Source organism: Ooceraea biroi, chromosome 5 (assembly GCF_003672135.1).
Source record: "Ooceraea biroi isolate clonal line C1 chromosome 5, Obir_v5.4, whole genome shotgun sequence".
NCBI classification, from domain to species: domain Eukaryota; kingdom Metazoa; phylum Arthropoda; class Insecta; order Hymenoptera; family Formicidae; genus Ooceraea; species Ooceraea biroi.
Genome location: NC_039510.1, coordinates 11,108,603 through 11,131,521, shown reverse-complemented (window position 1 = coordinate 11,131,521; position 22,919 = coordinate 11,108,603). Strand labels below are relative to the sequence as shown.

The 22,919-nt window shown below is 40.4% G+C and overlaps 1 protein-coding gene across 1 annotated transcript in view; it reads left to right on the top strand.

Moving 5' to 3' along the window:
* The first annotated feature begins 2,068 nt into the window (after positions 1-2,068).
* The window catches only part of LOC105281158, a 316,155-nt gene continuing 295,304 nt past the window's right edge, over positions 2,069-22,919 (top strand). Inside the window, exon 1 of the mRNA XM_011342200.2 lies at positions 2,069-3,292. The gene's annotated coding sequence lies outside the window, so the exon portion shown is untranslated. The remainder of the gene's footprint in view (positions 3,293-22,919) is intronic.

Sequence of the window (22,919 nt, the reverse complement as noted above, 5' to 3'; positions counted from 1 at the left end):
CTCGTTTTGGTAAGCACATAATCGCGGTTTCATTGATTCACCGAACTTTTCTTGAACGTTTCGACCGTGATAGGGATCTATCAGTACAACTCGTTTGCAAAATCGAAATTCGGGGATTGGCTAATCAAGTATACACATATGTACCGCTAAATGTTCCGCGGTGCTCGAATTTTTTTACGCTCGACGTTATTTATCTTTCGATCTTTCCAAAGCTTAAATTTTTAACGAATAAGCTTTTATGACCAAAGACATAAGTAAATATAAAAGACAGCCGTTAGCAACGGTCTGTGGCTATATACATCGAAAATAATGAAAAGATGACTACACCAGACGTAGAAATTTTATCTTATCTTTTATCAATTTACCTATGCCTTTTGATACTTATTATCAAAGTTAGATGAAAGTAACTTTCCGCCTTCAAAGGAGTAAGGAACGATTTACCGTTTAGCTGATCTCGCAACTGCTCTCAAGACGCGATCCCCGATTTTTCTGCTACATCGAAAGAGTTTCTCGGGTCACCGGTCGGAATGGCCATTAAGGACTTTTTCCTCGGCCGATCGCCGGAAGGCACCAGTCGCGACCCTCTCCTGGAAGCGGTCCACCTTCGTCTCCATTCACAAGCGCGCGTAACGGCAACATAGCACCGTTATCGCGAAGGGGGTTCGCGGAGAGTATGCCAGCGTGGAGGATTCGATATTTCCCTTTAACCTCCACCTGTACCATTCGGCACGGCCAAGCGACCCTTAGCGCTCACGCCTCCCACCCAATTGGGGATTCGATCGACGTCGGAACTTCCAGCCGTGACCACCCAACCCCTTGGTGGCGCCTCTGTCGAGATACCCCGTAAACACGGCGAGAAGCTGCCAGCTGCAGAGGGATGAACGGGGAAAGAGAATGAAAGAGAAAAAGAGAGACAGAGAGAGAACGAGAAAGAGGGGAAGAACGAGAGACAGAGAAATGGGCGGATGTGTATATATCGTCGCGATTCCACCCCCGGCACCCTACCATCCCCGTCAACCGTCACGAAGTTTCTGACCTGCGCGAGGAGAACCACTGCGCGAGAACGCTGTGGCAGGATCTCAACACATAGGCATTTCTATGTGGGAGTGGTTCCCGCGTCCTTGTCTTGACGCTATATGGGGTGGGGAAAATGCGACGGTGTTGCTGGAAGCTCTATCGGTGGTAGCGAGGGATATTGGTGGTGTAGTGGTAACGTGGATGTATGAGGACCTCGGTGGAGTTTGTAGACGTAATCGCACACGTGAAAGTGTCGGTAGATGCGATCGGCCGACTGGTGGTAGTGCGTCCATACGTGTGCGTTCACGCACACTGCTGGTTTCGCTGATCGAGTACGTGGTGGTCCATGATTTTGCGGGAGGTTGCAGCAACGCGCGGTTATCTATGTCTGTATTCATAATACATCAACGTTCCGCGTGACGTCGATATCGGGCTTCCTGTATGATATTGGCGCGAGACGCCAACATGCTCGATAGCGTAACAGTATGCTCAAACGGTGACGATTTTCAGCCGATATTGACGCCAAGATAATGCCATTACTTGAGACTACGATCTGCGCTAAGCCATGATTACATCCTATGCGTCCAAGCCAAGTGGAAATGTCTTCACGGAGAACAGACGGAACTCTCGCTAAGGTGTGGGACCGCACTCGTAATCACTAATAGCACCCAGCGAGACTTCCGGTTCATGCTGGTACGCCAAAAGTTTCTCCTTCGCGCGAACACCCCTCACGTTCGTTTCACGGTATTCACCCCTCGTGCACCTTTCGCACGCCCATGTTGAACCCGCTGCTGGTGTAAGGATGCTCGCGACGCTCGTAGGGAAGGATTTTCCCACACAGAGGCAACCTCCACACCAGCTTCATCCTCCACCCTCGTCACGTTTGCGTCGAGGCTTCCGCCGGCGTTGGAGTCGCTGATGGTGGTGGCGGACGAGAAGGGAGGTGGTGATCGTGAGCGCGCCGGTGGAGGTGGGTGACGTCGGTAGCGGCGGCGGCGGCGCCAGCGACAGCGGCAACGGCGGCGGCGGCGGTGGTGGTGGTGGTGATGGTGATGGTGGTGGCAGTGGTGGAAGGTAGTTTCTGGGCGGTGGAGGGTGCGGATCGTCGTCCGCAAAGTCGTGCGTTCACCCCGTGCCGCGACGACAACAGGGCGTCGTTCGTTCTGGAGCGAGCGCCGTAGTTCGCCGGGGGTTTTGCCGTCGAACTTCCCTCGAACCAGCAGGCCGAACCGATCGAACCGGTTGTCCGGCTGGGCGCGCGCGGTTCGACCCTGTGGCCGTGCGGGGAACCCGGGCCCCTACGGACTGATTTGCGGCGCGTCCAGACGATTCCGTGCTTATCCTCGCGGCGATCAGCGTTCGCGATCAGCGGCACGTTTCCGTCGTGCACCACGTGGCTACCCTACGAACGTAGCTACGGCGAACGTGGTGATCCTATCGCGACGTGCACTTGTGATCTCGTGGCTACGTAGTGACCGTGTCGCATGTCATTCGCCAAGATCAGGCACAAGAGAACCCGCTAAAATATGAAAACGGACGGAAGACGTTGTGGTTAGGGTCCGCCACGGGGTTGCAACTATCCTTGGGGTTGGCGATCGACGAGGCGGAGGAGGCGTCTGTTAAGAGAAACTTGATCAAAGCGTGGACGCTTTTGGAAGGTGGAAACTTCACGGGGACACCGTGTGAGGGTAAATTCCTTGCATGACTGATCTCGTGTGTCATCCGAGAAAAATCGTCACCGTAGAGAAACGTCACGTGGTTTTTCGGGCGATTTGCCTTGACAGGGAAGTACATCCGGAAATCATCAGTCGTGAATTTAGTCAAGCGAAACGTGATTGCATAAAGTGACACTAAACTCATTCAGATGTAACGTGCGTGTTAAATCGTTTGGCAGCTAGTGTGATTGATCGATAAGTGTGGGTGTCGTCGAAGATACATATCGGAGCTCGCCGCAGGGATAGGGGCGAGTTCTGCGTGTCGTCGAAAGTGGGTGGATTTATCAAAATCAAGATGCGAAGAGCTTTGTGATGAAGTGAGAGATCAAATCGGCTGGTTTGTGTGAAGTGACAGCGAAAATAAGCGCAGTGTTAGTGAATCGAGTTTTCGCCGATACGGTACGTTCGGATCAATCGCCAGGGTCGTCTGGTGCGATCGATCAGTTTTGGATTACCCTGTACAAACGTCGTGGATCGCGCCCTTCGTCGACACGACGAGCACGTGAAACATCCCTTAAAGCGAGAATTGATCGGTTCGCTTGCGTACGGAGCGTGGACTGGTAAGTTCCACGAAGGAGCCCGTGCAAACTCGTCGTCAAGACGAACACAAATGGATCTTGGCTAATCAGACCTTTCTCAACCTGCCGCGATAAAAAGGAGAGTAATTCTTGAAAAGTTTCCGTCCAAAGATCGTGTTACTGACTTACGTTATCTTGAACGGAGACGACGCTCATAAAATTTCGTTAAAGTTTGCGAGTCTCAAGCACGGCTGATGTTCAAACTTTTCTGTCTTTTCTGAAGAGGGTCGACGGTATCTTGATTGACAAAATCAAATATAATTTTGAGAGACATTCGATAAGTTGATAGAAAAAGAAAAAGCAAAGATTAGAAGAATCCGAAGGGAATTCTTAGAAGTTTGAAGAGGCACAAATATAATTGCTCGTACATTGTCAATCTGTGTCAATTTTTCGATGAAAAGAGAAGTTATTGTTCGTTGTCCATTCGTTGGTCGCTTGTTATTAATAACTGCTACTCGTTGGTATTGCTACATGCCATGTAATGGAAGCTTGATTAAATCTAATAGCTCAGCTACCTATAGAACATTCTGTTATTTTTCAACGCTCTTGTGACATTGATCAATAGGCTTTCTATATACTGAAAAATGTTCTCAAAATTTTCTTTAGAAATTAATCACTGACGTCGATTATAATCGATTAATAAAACTCACTTTTTATTCAAAATCGTTTTAATGTTTAACTGCTGTTACGCAGAAGTTAATTCATGAGTACAGCTACGCCTTCGGCATGAAGCGGTCTAGTTAACTCTACTAATTTTTGCATTTACACCATCGTCTTTAATAATTTGGCTTTAATATTATTCAAGCCAATTAAAAAATCTTTTTAATTGGAAATAATTTGAAAAATTGATTTAAAAAATTTAGAATTTGTAATTTCTTTCAGAACATGCAAATCATTTTTTTCAAAACGCTAAATATTTAATGTTCTTAATTAAGCTCTTGATAACTTATTAATAATCTACATTAAATTCCTATATATATTTAGTATTATTTAACAATAAAATTAAGGACAACAATTTAGCAACGTTATTCTAAACTTTTTAGTTTTTAGACATTTGCATCTTTTTATATTAGGTTATTCAAAAAGTTCAGTTCGATTTTTACGTCAAATTTTGTTTGCATTGAATAGAAATAAATTATTCATAATCATAAATTATTCATCAATCGAGTAATTATTGTCTATGATCATAAATTACTAATGCTTACTTGATTGATGGATAATTTGTTTCTACTGAATGCAATAAAATACAATTTGACGCAAAAATCAAACCGAACTTTTTGACTATTCCACTATTAAATAATTATTAGTATTATTTATGCTGCGTGTAAATAGCAAAATGACAGAATTATTGGCAATAAAGAATCGACTGTCAGTATGAGAGAATATTTTCCAACAGTTTGAAGCACCGTATAGCATTGATCTCGTATGCGATGCCTAAACACGATTTCGGGCGACGAGCCTTGCGTGTCTCGGGCGAGGGTGAGAAAGCTCTTGTTTACGTAAGCACGAAACCACCTCCGCAAGCATTGACGCGTTCAATTAACCACCCGCCAGGATTGGAACCTGTGAGCAGCATCGACTTACGGGGTTCCTTCCCCATGATCAATAGAAGAACGCAAACGTGTGGAGAGTATTCTTTTACGCGCAAATCAATTCGTATCGACATATCGTTGTTTCGAGCAACGTGAATAATAGAAAACCGACGAACAAGCACAACAACCATTCTGCGAAAGTATACGAGATTACTGCAAAGTCAGAGATGTAAGAAGAAGAGTTACGTGCTCTCGTGGATTCGCTGGAGTTGCGCTCTTGCTTTGAATACTTTTCTCGAGTTGTCCAAATTATTCCGTGCATCACGGATTGTCTCCAGGATTACCACTGTACGAAAGCCAAATGCGGTGGAGACGCGAGTTTTGATAAGCTGCACATAGTTACATTGTTGTTTCTGTCGAGCTTTTAACAAAAGTATTGAAAAAGCGTTCACCGCAGCTCATGTATGATATGGAAGAATAGAATCAACTGCCTCTTTAGCCATTTGTGTAAATGTATACACATCGAGTAGTCAGTACTTGGACACTAATGACTTGTGGCAGACGCGTGATTTTCATTGTATACATATCGTTAAATTTCAGTGATTTCTTATATTATTTAGCATTCCATTTCTGCTTATATATTTTCGAGATTAATAAATTATTATTTATTAATTAAATTATTATATATTATACTTTCATCGGCATCAGAATGCTACATGCGCAGCGAAAAACAATTATTTAATGGAACTAAACGTGAAATATTCATAAACGTTAATAGATGTGTCCGGCTAATTAGCTGGAGCTTTTATCATGAATTTATGCAAAGATATATTTTGTTTTGAGCTGGTCCTAGTTCCATCGTTCAATTTTCATTACCCCGTTAATTGGTCGATAACGCCGATGACGCTGACAACAATAAGAAATAAGATCGCCGAGATAAGAAGCACGTTTATAAAGGCGTATAATTTATCGCATCCTAGGAAACAATTATCGGCCGAAAATTATTCGCGCGTCGCGAAATGGCAAGATACATCAGCGACAACGCGAAAACATGAGCTTAATACAAAATGTACACGCTTGCGTCGGTAGGTCTAGAGGATATTCCCTGCAGATTAATACATATATATATATGCAATATATATAAAACGAGAGATGGAAGGCAGTTATATCGCGTTTGGTTTATCGATCGTGCGTTTCGAGGACGTGCGAACATCCGTACCTAACGCTTTATTTGAAATCACCGCGTGTGACACGCGGCCTCGGAAGGTCTGCACTGCCGTTTGCTCGGGGTGGGGTCATCGGGTCAAATCGCGGCAGCATTCGTAACAGAAAGGAGCATCCACGTCTCTAATTAAAGCCGTTCGCGCTCGAAGATGTCGTCGGTGAAAATTGATTATCCGTAATTGGGGCTTGATGCGCTTCCTCCCTCTTGCTCGTAGCCGTAGCCGCTGGGTGCGCAACGAGCAGCGATTCAACAGCCTGTACCGGAAGTCGACATCAATAAGCCTGAGCGCAGCACGCTGCCATACACAGGCGATCTGCTGGATTACAATGGCCGGCGCACAAAAAGCGATAGCGAAATAGAAACGTGGAAATCCGATGCGGCCGCTCAGTTATATGCTCGCGAATTCACCGATGTCGTTACATCGGCTTCATGAATGCGATCGCGAAAAATTTCAGAGATTTTGTATAGTGCCGATATTAAATACTTTACTATAACAGCCATTTTCGAAATAAGATAATTTTCTTCTCACAATTTGACTTGATATGAGAACTTCTTGTAAATGCATAATATTGTGTTCTGAATTCAATCTAATTTCATTGTACGCACATCAAAATTATTGTTTACACAAATAAATATTAAAATGATATTTATGAGAAAGGTAATTTCATGTTTTAACCATGTTTTAACCAAATCTATCATGTATGATTAATTGTTTATTTTAAACAAAAGTATTTTAATCTGTGCAAGCTCTCTCTCTCTCTCTCTCTCTCTAGAAATCTGATGCGTGTCAATCACACTTCTAGATTAAACCGAAATTGTTGCTTATTAATTCGGTATGCGGACGGGCTTTAATCAAGTAGGCCATATCGATGTAATGGTTAAAGAGAAGTAACAAGGTTTACATCAACTAGTAGTTATCTGCGTCATCAATTTATCGACTTTATCATCGTGGTCAGCATGAGTTCAATATTGAATTCGCAAGAGAAGCTTTTCGAGGCCGGATTTAATTCCGTTGATATCACTCGTACATTTCGTGCCAGCCGTAGATCGTAACGAGCATAGTCGCTAGCACGTCGAAGGCGCAAGAGAATAATGGGAGTACGATTCACGAAAGACGCGATCGTTTTTCGATCGGAAATACACGCGTTGCATTCACACATGCTGAATTCGGAGATAATCTCTTCATAGACTCGGGTTGTACCTGCATATTTTACGGATATATCATAATGCTCAGACGAAGGAATAGAGTTTTTTGTCGGCGCGGCTGTAAATCCAAAATAATGTCCTACATGAAAAAGGGCGAATACAGTTCGCGCGACACTTAATCAACTTTCAACGCATCTCCCAAAAGTGGCGGTCCTGTTATATAATGTAAATGTATAGTTGCACATGTTTGTGGTGCGTACGGTTTACCATCATTATGGATGGTTGGCGAATCTTGCGGTTACATGTAACGCTAAAGAACAAGTTGTGAGCTTGTTACGGTAACAGCATTGATAAAAGAACTTTATTTAGTGGTTTGATATTGATCAGCATTGATATCTAATTTCGACGCACAGATCATATTGAGCGGTTTAGTCGGTTTCGCATACATAAGTGAACTCGTAAGCGTGTTTGGGCACGTCTGTCTGTGTTTTACTAACACATATGTACTAAAGCTTTTCAATTTTAGCATGAAACGTGAGGATGCAAAGTGTAATTCATATGTAATGACTGTAATACGTGCTTAACCTGGAAACACGCGTAGCAATTTACTTAGTTATCCGAACACTTTACACAAGATAACAATTTTACAAAGGTAATAGTATAGAAGGAACAAATTTCAAGTTGTACAATAATTTGAATCGAACAACATTTTCCAATATGTAATAATCCTTTTTATAAAACTGTCATTATTTTAAGAAACGTTATGTTGACAATAAAATCAAGATACATAAGACACAGTGTATTAACAAAATAATGTAGCAACATTTTTACTCTTTTCGCGCAGTTTCCAACGTGTAAGTTGCCTACTGTCTAAATAGATATATGTTCATGTTGATGCGATATGAGAAAGATGCGACTTTCTCGAGAAAAGTCACATAATTTTCCGTGACATAATTTTCTTTGACCTGAATCTTTCAGAATCAAAAGGAATATTGTTGCTATAAATTAGTCGGAAACGCGCAGGTCTCTTCTACTGAGACACCAAAGGCAACACCACGTTGCACAGTCTCTCGCGGGAAACGTATTATTTCCCCATTTACTCTCACGTCGTTGCATTCTCCGTTTCTTATGGCTTCCTAGGCATAGCCTGGAGTTTCATTTCGTTCCGCGGGCACATTTCCGATACGCTTCACAAGATTTCGTATATAATGTCGGACGCGCGCACTCGCTTGACCTGCAAACAAAATTTACTGCCGTGAACGCGGTGGCGAATCCACCCGGATCCACCTCCGGTACATCCAGGATCTCCTAAAAAATGCGCTATGATATCTTGGAAAAGATACGACTGCACTTTCTGCAGTGAGATGCTTTTACCATCTACATGGCGTGGTGCTCGTATTTGGCAGCGAAAGTGCTCCATGGTCGTGTTCGACCATGGGGTTATTGGGATACCCTACAGTCTGTACACACCAAAAATATTGCATTCCGAATCTTTACGTTAATATCCCGAAATAGTTTCGTTTCGTATCATCATGCGATAAATTGGACTTGCGCATTCAGCCATAAATCTATGTCTCTTCAGAGAGGATTATGTTTCTCTTTCCTTCTCTCTTTTCCTTTTCTCGGTGAGATACAATCGGATGCATCGAGAAAATTGCCGTTCCTTCGTCGCTTATTCCATTTCCTGGTGCTGTTGCTCGCGTTTGACAGTCGAAACAAGTATATGAGATCTTCTCGGACTTGTGCATATATAATTTCTCCAGTACACCGTAATGGAGTTACCGACCTTATCCGCGCTTGGATAACTCGAAAATGCTCGTCCCCGGAGATATTCTTGCGTGCACGTAACGAAAAGGAATATCGCAAGTTAAGATCTTCGGGCTAGAAAATTACAAGCCTCCCTTTATGCGCGGCTCGTTGTAGTCTGTATTCCGGTGGTTTCTTGTGCCCGCTACACCCGCGAGGATTCAATTAGAGGACAGGGTCGACGATTTAATATATTCCGTGCTTGGTGTAGCGTATAAGCGAAGCAAACCGTTCGCCGGAAAAAGAAAAAGACGACGAGGAGATAGTTCTGCAGCATCATCCCCCGTTTCCCCGGCGCATTACTTTCTCGTTATGGGAAAAGCTGTTATGCCGCACGTATGTTATACCGTGCAAGAAAGAAACGCGGGGACACGCGTTTCGTGTAGATTTGTATCGCGCTTTGCTCTGTCGAAGTTTCCTGCGGGCGAGGTATCCTTCCGTTTGTCTACAGCTGGGGGGCAGTATAAAAATACTTCTGTGTAAAAGCACAAGCAAAGAGTTTCTCTGCAAGAACATTCAGTATTTAAAATGTAACGTAACTAATATTTCAAATATTAATTTATTCAAATAAATATTGTTTGCAATAATATTTCAAAGTATTATTTTTCTTGCAAACAGTAATTAATAGGAAAGACTATCTCATGAAATATATAAATTTAAATAAATTTTATTTCTGTAAAAATAATTATATAAAAGTAATTATCAGAGCGAAAAAAGACATGAAATTTTACTTAATTGGTTATCTGAAAGTAATTGTACTTCTTTTTAAATATATGATGTATTAAACGAGTTTGCAGATATTTGTTGCTAAGCAAAAATAATATTTTGATATACATATACGTTTCAAAAAGCAAATTTATCTTGTCGTCATTGATGTTTATAACTATGACTCACTTGAAATCTGATCTTGGCACATTGATTCATTTTGCACATTTAAAGATGTTGCATTTCACGAAGCAGCTTTGATGCTGCGCAGTCATAATGATAGCATCTATCTTAGATGCATAGCAAAAGGACAGAAAGTGACGTGCATTTCGCTTCAACACGTGAGTTGATCTGAGCGCGCAGTTAAGCTTAAGTATAATTTATTAGAACGGATGCAACTCTCTTTAATGCACTGCAATTCAACTGAAGTATGCAGTAGCGTGTACCGAAATTTCCACCGAAAATTTTACTCTGGTATAAATAAAACGCAGTAAGCGAGTTATTTTATTTAACAACCCGCGTACCGGTGCAAATCAAGAGACATCGAAATTCATTGCGAGCGGAGAGTGACTGTTTCAAAAAGCGTTCGCATGCGCTGTCACGTTATTATTATGCATTTATCGCGGCTTAGAATGAAAAGCTGGACCGTACACTGGTTTTCACGAAAATCGTCCAAGTGGAGAACGTCCACTTTCCGGCTCGTTCGCGTTTGCGGCGCCGCTTATTCGGACAGTTTCAGTAGCCGGCAGCTTTGTAAAACAACATTGAAATCTGATTCCGCGGATGCAAATGGGTGTATCCCGTACGTGTACACTCTCGCGAGCAAAGGATGCGCCTGTATTATACACACGCGTGCTCCGAAATCTCAAAAAATGTGGGGAAGGTGGCGGTTTATATTCGAGTTGCGAGCACCTCATCGATCACTCATCCCGCGGGAAGTCTTACAGAAATTTATACGTATACTCTCAAGCGCATGCTTTGCCAACTGGCATCTAGTATCGTTGATGTATGCGTTCCGTTCTCTTCTCTCTTTCTCTCTCTTGATTCGCATCGTGAATCAGCTGCTATCAGCGCTCGCTGGAGGACGAGAATGTTCAATCTCTCGTGGTAGCAAAATCATCACTACGCTTCATTTCACGCGGACACATTTTACGCTTTTTTTATGCTTATCCATCCTAGCCGTGACATTCAATCTGCACTTTTCGACTTTATTGAGCAGTTGACGTGGATAACATGTGGATGTTATCAGACTATCATGAACTTTGTACAGCTCGAGCCGTGATTACGGGAAAGTTTTTGGCCCCGGTCAGCTACCCTCAAATAGCGGAGACGCAATAGCGAACAACAAGGGTCGACGTTTAGCACCAAACGCCGCGCATAATACGTGACCTCCTCTGTGAAATTTATTATCAGATTTACGTTTTCCCGAGGACGAAATCGTTTTACAAACAATAAGGCGTTCAGTCTACAATAAAATTTGCAAATAAAATAACACCATATCTTCATTACGACAATTGACTACCGTTACGTTATAAAAAAGTTATACCAAATTTTAAGATAGTTTATTTTCAGGAGACAAAGTGTCTCCTATGGAAATTTTTCATCTATAAGATAAACAATTCAGTTATACGAATCAGAGTTCTTTCTGATAAAATTTTATTCGACTCTTCTACTGTGCACTTGTGGAGCTTGAAGTGAATTACAGTTTGTCGTATCCGGTATCTTGGAAGAAAATAATAGCAGTTCGTAGTATTAATTTGCAGAGCGCAATATTGCGAGTCCGTGTTATTATTACAGCATTTGTGTTTACAGAATGGAAAACATTAAAATACATGCTGTGAGCCTTGAGCTCGCATATTCCGTGGTGCTCATGATATTCGTGGTTGATATGCGATTGTGTAGGAAATTGCGGATTCTCGCAATTTGCAAACCATCAGATTTCGTTGCGTTTAACATCGTCGTCAGTTTTCGCAATATTGCGTCCGGATATTTACGATCTTAAATGCCGGATTTTATTTCACATGGCTTTCTCTTTAGCATGTGCACCATTATAGTACGGATAACACTTTATTAAGCTTCTCTCTCTCGTCACGCGAATAGAGGACTTGAGCAATAAAGATTGGAGGAAGTGTTCCGTCATGATGCGACGCTCATTACGCATTCGCACGTATCGTCACAGCATATCGCTTGTTCCTTTCCCCTCACCCCTATTATCGACGGACGCACGACAGGGTGCTTTCACCATAAATTAATGTGCCGCTGCGCGATGTAGCGAGAGCCACTTTATAATGTCGCAACACTTTATTTGTGTGCATTCCCGTGTGTAGTTTTGCTAGATGTTATCACGCACATATCACCGTTAATTGCCAATAATTGATTTATCGTGCGTTAGATATTGCTCTTTCAGTTTTAATTGGATACCTTGATCGAATTAACTGATTTAATTAATCAGCTGGTAGTTCAAATTGACTGTTCCCGACCGAAACGTTGTCAATGGTTGCACTCATATTGTGTTGTTAATTATCACGTTTCACCGAAATGATTAACGATACAATTATCGTGCGGTGGGCATTTTTATTTCCCATATTTCCGTTCAATTGGATCGAAATTTTTTTTCTTATTGTTATGAATAGATATACCTACTATGCAATTTGAAGAGAATGTATCGAATTTCAATATTCTAATTATTTAAAAACCCACTTAATTACGAATTGCCCGATAAACATTAGCACATAATATGAATGCACTACGTATGAATAATTCCACAGAAGTGCCCTGCCAGTAATTAGTGAACTTCCATTAATTAAAAAAATATTGTCATTAGACCAAAAATTGTTTTCCTATATTGACATTTCATATGCATGGTTCTGTTCTTCACGAACAACAGCTGATTTCTTACGAATACACCTATCAAAGCAACGATGGCAGATCATTTATATCATTTTCAGAATTAATATACATGTCTCATGTCTTTTCTGACTACGTCGTTGAATATTCAAGTGTACGTCAATTTATTTGTACAGTCAAAAACTGAATGCGACAATACAGAGGATTCAGCCTCTCGCGCCGCTCTCAAGCCTTTTCCATCGCGTCAATCAAATTCGGTTAAAATTTAAATTAAAACACTCTTCCCCGCTCTGCGTTCCACGAAATTAAACTACGGTACGCGCGCGCGTGCAGTTGTGTTTGCGTCGCGTGTACGTCGCCTGTTTCGCAAATTCCTGGCGTCGCGACGCGTCGGAAAAGCACGGAGTCGTTTTATCATAACCCGGAGTAACTTTAGCGTTAAACGAGCACAAGCGCCGATTAGAATATTATCACTATGGTGCAGAGCGGCACCGAGTTCGCTATCATAGAATCACTCGGTTTACGCGGTGGTAACGTCATGCTTTTGCGATGGCATCCATAAATTAACATTACTGCAAGAAAAGTGACCTCCGTATCGGTAGCGTGAACCGTTACTTACTTGTTAGACACGTAGAGAACCGTCTCTTCGTGATACTTTATTACAAAGATTCGGAGCCTCGATCGTCGACCGGTCGTCAGCTATCATTGTCGCAAAAGTAACTGACAAGTTAATTACGCTGCGGTTATGGCGGAAAAAAGAGAACGGTAAAAGTGTGCACCGTCGACCGGCTTTATTAAAGCGCATTTTTTAATTGAAAGAGAGATCTGGCTAATTGCCGCTTCGAACATTAGTAGAGGAATCGTGACGCCTTAAGCCCCGAACACAATGCAAGGAACAGGCAATAAGAATAGGGAATAGGATCGTCTGTTTCATTTCAGCGCACAGTAGAATCTGTGCGCTGAAATGAAACAGACGATCCTATTCCCTATTCTTATTGCCTGTTCCTTGCATTGTGTTCGGGGCTTTAATGACATCGCAGCGAGAACAATAGCAAAAATTTATGGGATATTTGAGAAATGTGTTCGCGATAAAGAGATGCGAGAGAGAGAGAGAGAGAGAGAAACAAGAATATACAGGATCATAATTATAACATTATTCTAATAATGTATAAATAAAACTAATTGTGATATAAATGTAACCAAAGTTGGTTATAATATGATACACTCAGTTAACAATTATAGTTTTATACTATACTGTGTTGATGCACAGTAGTAGTAGAAGTTAATAGATATCAACTAAAGCTAACTACAAAACAGCATGATCATACATATACATAAGCGATCAATAGATTAATGTAATATAGACTGATCAGAGATTTTATTTGTTGTATTAATACAAGCTTAATATCTCTGGTTACCTTGCTGGCTTACATTAATAATACGCAGATACTAAATCACGCGGAATATTAACGCAAATATTTATAATTGCATATATACATAAGGTTTCGTGAAATTTGAGCTATATTATAGTTACTACAATCTAAATTATTTCCGTTTTGGTATGGTTGAGCATAATCCAACGTGAATTGCCTGCTTGTTGTTTTTTCGAGGATTAAGTACAGTAGTGAAAAAGCACTACAAATGATCAGACGTGTTCGTGCGACGAAAAACACACTCGTGTACCCTCATGTTTTGCACCATAGTTGATTTTGCGGCACGTACAGAAAAGTTTCTTGCGCTTGTTAAATTATGAAAGTAAAATCCCGAGGCGGTTATTCGGCTTGTCGAGAGATTAAATAGAAAAAGCACGCGTATGTACATAGGAGGGTCGTTATGGAGCTCTCCATACATACTCACTTGCTGCTACGCGAAATAAAGTAGACGGAATGATCGGGATAGGATGTGAATCGATTATTATGAGATTTAACGGCGCCATTAAACGGTATAAAGTTAAATGGATGCGATTAACCATCGCGTGTCCTAGAAAATATTCTCCTGCTTCGTGTGTACATCGATATCTACCTATCGGAATTCCCTGTATTTATGAACGCGCGCGCAGAGATAAGACCACTCGTTTCTCCTGCTGGTTTTCCGTGTCATTAGCTTTACAATCGGCACTTTTTGCTCGCGATAGCGGCCCAGACCGCGTCAGGATGCAGCTTCGATAAATTCGAGCCGCTGGCGTCGACAATATCGATGAGGTTTCGCGCTTCGCTCCAGGCGGATAAATGGCGGTTGCGATTAGGCGAGAGTTTCACATGCGAATTCATCGGTATTTCCGATCTGCTGCGATTCAATTTGCCAGACAATCTGCAGGAACATCCGTTCTGTCTCGCGGCGAATGTCCGATCTGTGCAAACAGGAAGCCGCACGGTTTCTCCTGCATCCATTAATTATTTCTAAATATCCGCGGTGTCCTAAATTTTTAAACGACCAATCTCTCTTGATCACGTAGGGCACGTAGATCACGCGATTCTCCGTTCCGATTGGACGAAAATTACGTCCCCGAGATATTTATCTGTTGTGGATTTTCCTTCATAGTGGAAAAACACGTAACGAATAGCCTTTTGTATTATTAAATAACAAATCAAACATTTATGAGTTCATTTGATACGTTTTCAATAAGAACATTGCCAAAGTGCATAAAAGTATTAAAGTAATAAATTGCATTTATAGTGGACATACATATATAAAATAAGAAATATAAAACCAAACAATCAATATATCGCGAAATTAAATATATATACATGATACATTGCGTTAAAATGATAATGTTAATTAAAAGATTATTTGTCATGCAATCTCTCTCATGTACATCTCTCTCACGACTATACTTACACACAACTAATACATTTATTAAAATTTTTACCAGTAGAAAATTGAATGTCTGAATAAATCACACCATCACATACAATTTCTCTCACAACTACACGTACAGATAATACATCTGTTAAATGTTTTATCAGTAAAACGTTGGGTGTTCTGAATAAATCTTTTACAATCTCACGGAGTCTACTTTATCAATAGAATTCTTTCTTCTTTTCATTACTGTCAGATTAATACAGTTTCTTTCTTGTTCTCGTTACTGTCAGATTAATACAGTCCAGTAAAATACGTATAGGGCAGGTTTAAAAGAAACTTGTGAAAAATTGCGATTGTTGCTCACAAAGATCCTAGTAATCGCGACTGAATCGAATGCTGAGGTATGTATGACACGCGAAGGGAGATACAACAAGCATAGCCGGCTTAACTAATCGGAATAGTGCAAACTCGGGCGCAGCTGGCGTAACTTGATTCAGGAAATATTTGTTTTGTTAACTCGACAAGAGAGCGGTAGAACAGACGGTGTGTTACACGAGGAATTTCATCAAACGCTGACAAAAACATTAAAATGACGATCGCTGCGTAAACTGCATTTGCAAAGTGCTTTTGTGATCGATTGACGCTCGTTGCACGCTCGCACGCTTCTTCGGAGAAATAATCGCCTGTAACTCGGACGTTTTTCGGGCGGAAAAGAAAAAAACGGAGGTGAAAGTGTGATGGAGAAGAGAAGATGGCAGGGAAAAATTTCTCGATCGAAAGTTTCTCGGTTGGTCTTCGGACATCATTAATTAACCCCAACGGCTCGTTTTTCCTGTAACGAATAATTTTTCATTCTCCAATATCGGGCTGCATAAATACTTTAGTTTTAATTAAGGTGGCAGTATAATTCAGATTTAGACGCTCCAACTAATGGAAATGGGAACGCAAAATAATCGATGCGATACTTTTTTCTCACATAGAGGTGTCTCTTGTTCTATATAAAATGTTTGTTAAGAAAAAGAATGTGTGTATGCGTGTAATATACATATAAAATATGGATTTATAGATGATTCTTTTAAGAACATGGCGATGTGAAACAAATAATTAGGAAGACTACACGAAATAAAAAATGAACGAATTGACGCGTGAGTTTCGAACTCCATCGGAATGATCTAACTTCCGCATTAGTAGTCTACGACATAAACTTCGTCGCGTTCAGTTTCCGAGGAAACATAGGTTGCAAGCATGTTATGAACAAGGGTTTGGTACTTCGAGAGCTCAACGCGTCAGCCGTTATCATTAAATAATCATGTTGGCACAGTCAGATGGTAAATTTGAATCCCCTGCTGTTGCGGCAGTAATAGATGCTGGTATAAACTTCCGATGAAGTACCTCTGGACCTCTAGTATTTCGCGCACAGAATCGTCTCGGATCCATAACATATAACGCATGCAATGGTCGTGACTGCTCACGAAATATGGTCAGTAATACATATACATTATTGATATATATATATATATATATATATATATATACAGGTCTGGGCATATATTAGTATGCGTATGTATATAAGTACGGTCGAGCAAACAATAGAAACGTCAAATAATATTGAACTTGCAAATTTTGCAATGAGGAAATGGAATCACTAGACAATATTAAATCATTTAGTTTCCATTTTTTAATCGTATCTTTGAATTAAATACTAAAGCATTAACTATTCCAATGGAAAAAATTTATATACATTTTTCGCACAATTATGTTTTAAAAGCAAATTTATTTATGACCGCGTTTGTATAATATATATTGCGGTCTATTATAATAAAATAGTTTGATTATATATACACGAAATTGTGAAGATAATATAGTTATCGATTTCATGTAGATTTTTAGAAATCACGATAACGCAAAAATAACCAATGCTTCATCAAACGTCTATGCATCAAGGTTTCATCAGATATGGTTTTTTGTGAAGTCAGCGTTGTAAAGATTAATCGGTTGATCTGGGTTTACGCGTGAATACATTTATTACTTGATTTTACATCCATTATTATACGTTTATAAATGATATAAAAATATAATATCTGTTGCAATGTTTGAAAAATATGGAAGCTTTGGCGATAAATTTTCATAATTTTTAACGTATTTTAAAAGAAATAACAAAAGTAACAAAGAATTAAAAAATAAAATTTCAATATCATTTAAGTAACAAAAATAGCATTTCGAGTTGCAGTAGAAAAAAGCATTCTATGTTCTACATTTACAGGAAAAATATTCATTAATTTATCAATTTACAATATTACTTTTGACATATAGCTTTCATTGGTGTTCTACTTTTTAATGAAATATTTGACAAACATCTATTGGCCAAATTTTGCAAACTCTTGAAAATTCGTATTTTAGTTTAATTTTCATTCTGTGACGAAACACATTTATAACGAAAATTTTCAATATCCCGAAAATTAAATTGTAAAAAATGAAGAGAGATAAAACCTTTTAATTTAATCTCATCCATGTGTTACAAACTTTACGTTGATGTCGTTAGTGTTTTCCGAGAATTTTTAAACTTCGCAAAAAATAATGCTATTGCGTATTCTTTTCTGGAAAGAGCGTCTCGATAAACTATCAATTTTCAATCATTATTCGCAGAACGTAATGTTAACAACACGAACGAGTCCGCGTAGAATTTCGCATGGAGGGTGCATCTGTCGCGGGACTGTGGACATGCTGAAAATCGGCATTAAACTGTCCATGCATCAAATTCTGTCTGCAGAATTGAGCTTGTTCCGTCGTGAATACCAAGTAGACGTAGTCCAGCTAGGAAACGGTCAAAGACGGATGTCCGCACGCATTCGTCGCGAATTCCAGGCTTCCCATTTCCCATTCCATCTCAAAATTTCTAGGAAATTCCGTGCCTGCTCGTCATAGAGGACGTACGACCGCTCGTATTATTGCGCCCCGAAATTTTCTGCGATTCAAGCGAGCCGCCGCGCTGCACCTCGATCGACATTTTCCATCGTCAATTTTAAGTTCTCCATTGATCGCGGCTCCATTAACGTGTTTACTACCGCTCGCCGATAAAGATGGTTATCGGGCATTCCAGTTTTGCAGCTGTTAATCGTGATTTTGCATTTACGGCAGGGTGAAGGCTAATGACCATCGACGCGTTGTTTAATCTGGATTCTTTAATGGGCACCGTGCTTGAATGGTCGCATGCAAACGCAGTGAACTCGGGGGTTGATTTTGTGGTGATCGGGAGCTGAAATGCCGTGGTGCACAAATCGCTCGCGTGCTCGCGCGAACGTAAGACAATAAAAACCATATGTAGTTACACATATGACGTTGCATAAATAATTCATGATAGAATATATCGCATGTATAATTTATCACCTCCCAGGACCTTATCTCGTCGTCTAACGACCGTGCCGTGCTAAATGCGTACGGACATCGATTCACTTGTATTCACGCTTCACCGCAACGGAAAAAGGAATAAAAAAGTGCTGCTAGCGAGATATATTCATAAACTTTCCTCGCGGAATGAAAATTTCTTTTTTATATACGTGTGCATGTCAGCTTTACGCTTGCATAAATAAAGAATTCCTGTTCCGCAAGAGGAGCTCAGGGCTTGAGTAGTATAAAGGCAGAAGTCGAGAACCGCGTTGATCCTCTGCTTGATCTAACGACAAAGATACATTCAGGTGAGTTCAAATAAAAAAGAATGAATACTGCGTATATCGCTTTGCAGTAAAGTTTTTTCGGATTTTTCCCGTTTATTGCGATTTGCACATTGCGACTGTTTGGAATAAACATGCGCATTGATCGCGCGCCATGGTATATCAAAGCATAAAATACTTTTTGAGTCGATGAGTTTTCTTCTCTCTGCTACTTCTACCTTTCTGCCTCTTCATACTCGCGGCCCTTTGTCTGAAGTCAGAGGCGTTTCTCTGCGATGCGAACGATGCAGAGAAGGCCGTATCGACGTAAAATACTTTCTAGATGGGCTTTTATATTATATTTATGCTTTTATATTTCATTTGGAGCTCAGCTCTTGTTCGCAAGAAAACCATACAAAACTGCATCGTATTGTGCGTAATCGATAACTGCGAATAACAACGACTAAATTAGTGATTTCGGGATTATTCTCTTGATTGTTTTAGTTTCATATTGATTTACATATTTTTTAGAATAATAGTGTAAGGAGATTATATTATGTATGTCAAGATTATGATTTTCAACTATCGATAAATATAAGTTTTGTTCTTTCTAAATGTAAAAACTGATACTTTTGATTTGGCGCACTTCTGAAGTCTCTTTTTGAAAATGATTTATCGGTTCTTCTCATAGCTATGATACTCATTGATATTGGATATGGCAATTACACTTTATAAATTTTATAAGAGTGATATGTTATTGTATTTTAACAAAGTAATCCGTATTAACACAGAATACAAACAATTGTTATACGCTGTTGCAACGAACATCGAAAGCATTCGAGCAGTATTAATACGTTTGACGCCGTACACAGTCGGGTTGTTTTGCGAAAAGCAAATGTTTTGTTAACGATTCACTCGCGCTCGACCAATCGTTTTGAGTCCCGTTTCGAGGGTGATCTAACTAACCAAGTCGATAGCGTACATGACGAGTTTCCACATTTATTCGGGAATATCTATCTTTGATTGCATTGATTGTTTTTCTCTTTTCGTGCTTTGCATCAAATAGACCGGATATATTCATATCCGGATGAATAACCATCCTCTTCAAGTGAGTTATACACAATAATGTATTTTGTTCTCGTGAAAATTTTATGCAAAAATTAAATATTCTTTATCCACAATTCTCTTTCATTAACATTTGGGAGAAAATCACAGAATATATTAAACTTTTAATAATTTCAGACCCAACGAAAATAAATATCGACAAATAATTTTTTAAATCAGTTAGAAGTATTAGTTAGAAGTACAATTGTTAATTTTGTTTATCATAATTTTTCTGATGTCATTATTAATCATAGTTATCAAAAAATTGATAACTATGATTCGGAAAACCGACAAGAGGCTGAGAAATAGAATGTCGACAACAACCTCTCGTATAATTAGTGCAGTCCGCTTCGTGTCTCGATCGACCCCGTTGTTCGAGCGATGCGATCTTCCATTCTAGCTGCATACTCTATCGCAAACATCTCTGTCGCTCGCTAATAAATATACAGTGACGCGCGACGCGGGGGAGGAGTAGGAGGCAATAGTTGCAGGGGCTGTAGCTGCAAGCTACCGGATTCACGATTAACGACCGGCGATGTATCGCAGCGCACAAATATCGCGTCTGCCGGGGTGGAGATTCTATTAGCGAAACGCCGCGTCTCTGGTTAGAAGCGAGGGCTTAAAGCAGAATAATGCACTTGCGCAGACACGATTAAGTCCGCCGACTGATTACTCGGAGTTTAAAGGTAGCAGTTTAATACGGCAACTTTAACGAGCAATAATAGCGCAAAGAGGAACATAATTCCGAAAAGTAACGCCGCACCGCGAAAAGCATGCATATGATGCAAAATATTGTTCGCCATTTGTCATATTCTGTACACACTTTTTAAATGAAGGATTAGATGCGTGCGAAGATGGAACAATGCAGCTTTACGAACAATTTATCTCCACGAGTTTAAAGATTCTTTCTTCCCTCTCGTCGCAGGTATTAAATTCAATGAATTTTTTGTAAGTGCTCGCTGCGTCGTATTATCAAGGAAATGGAAATCTATCATACTCATTTTAAAGATATGGAAATGGAAAATTTTTGTTTCTACTTTTTCATTCGCTCTCATAAATCATAATTGAAGTTGAGGTAAGCGAATCTACTTTAATCCTCTTTTCGGTTACGTTGAAAGAAGTTCCAGTGAAACTGTTTCAGAAGTTTGCGCAAATTCGGTTTGAAGTACTTAATTTGATCTCGAATCATGCCGAAAACGTAATGGCCGAATGGCTGCAGAATACACAATTAAACTGCGGTTGCCGCAGTATCTAGCAGACTAAAATGCAGTGTGGTAGTCAAAATTATAGCTTTATTCACAATCATCGACATTTTGGTATCCTAATAGCGGATTGGGAGATCTTTGTCTAATAATTAGCGTATTACTTTATGCAAAGATTGCATAACGCGTTAATGCACAAGTGTTGGCTACGATCCGCTTGGATGGGTCATAACTATGATCGGAACCGGTGAATTTATGCGACAGTTTATCACGTCGTGCAAACATCTGTTTAATATTACTCGCATATGTCAACCGTCGACAAATTATTTCCCCCGAGTTACGAATAATTCTGCGGAATCGAGCTTCATTCCTGGAGTTTAACGTGACGCTTACAAGACTTCCGACTTCGCTAAAGTCGGATAAATAACTGTAAATTTTGCACTCAGCATTCTCCGGTGTTGTTATTTCAAAAATATTTTCTTTCAGGATATATTTTCCCGGTGCTTTCGGAAAATATTTGCATTATTACGATATCTCGGTTTATCCCTCTCATCTGAGAAACGCTGCATCGCTGCAGGTTTCCGTTAGGATGTGCAGTTTACAACGTAAACCTTTTAAGGATAATGCCAATAAACAATCGTCTCGTGAAACTTCAAGCACTTATTAATCGTGCAATTCGATACTCTTACGCGCCATCAATTTCATGTTACATCGCAATTATTTATTTGCAAATGCGCTCGTATTGACATAGCAACGATGCAAAATTTCATGAACGACGGTGTATAATTACCATTGAATTTGATATGGTCATCATCTAACGCAGTTCCATAATGAAGTTCGATAATCAATTCACTAACAATAAGCGGGATTCTAATTCGAGATGCAGCTTCTTAATCTCTCTCATAGCTGCGCGCTATTCTTTTCTTCCATAACACGAACAATACTGAATTTTAAAGAAATTTTAAAGTCGCCAATGAATTTATAATACATCTCTAATATATCCCTTCCGGATTTCGCATCCGGTCTATTAGCGCCTTTCATCACGAGCGTTCACGATGTAACTCTCATGTAGTCGTTACATCCACCTCGTAAATGAGATTATTCTCGCTGTTGATATGAACCGATGCATCTTGCCGCGAGCAGTCTCTCGAGAAAGAAAATTGCTTTATACGAGCAATCGGTAGCTCGGACGATGGCCGAGAGTGGTAACTGGGTATTCCATGGACATGTCACTGCTGCGCGTGCAACACCGCGAGGGATTAAGCCTCGCTCACAGCTACTCTCTCCTGCCAACCCCTCTGAATCTGCATGAAATTAACGCGGAGTTTACCAACCGAACCCTAGCTCAGCTCGTAGGCAAAGTTTTCGAAGAGCTTACGGGGGGGTGCGAAGGGTGTAAGAGCGAATTTGACGACGCGCATGTGCGCGTGTACGTATAATCCATGTACTTGAAGCTACCGGATGTAGGGGTGCAATAATCTCGTTAGTGAGCACGTTGGATTCGAGAAGTCATGAAGTGTACTGTCATATCGAGGTATGATTTTGATGCCGCGGAGAACCGCCGAGGCACGAAATTGCTGGAATTGCCGA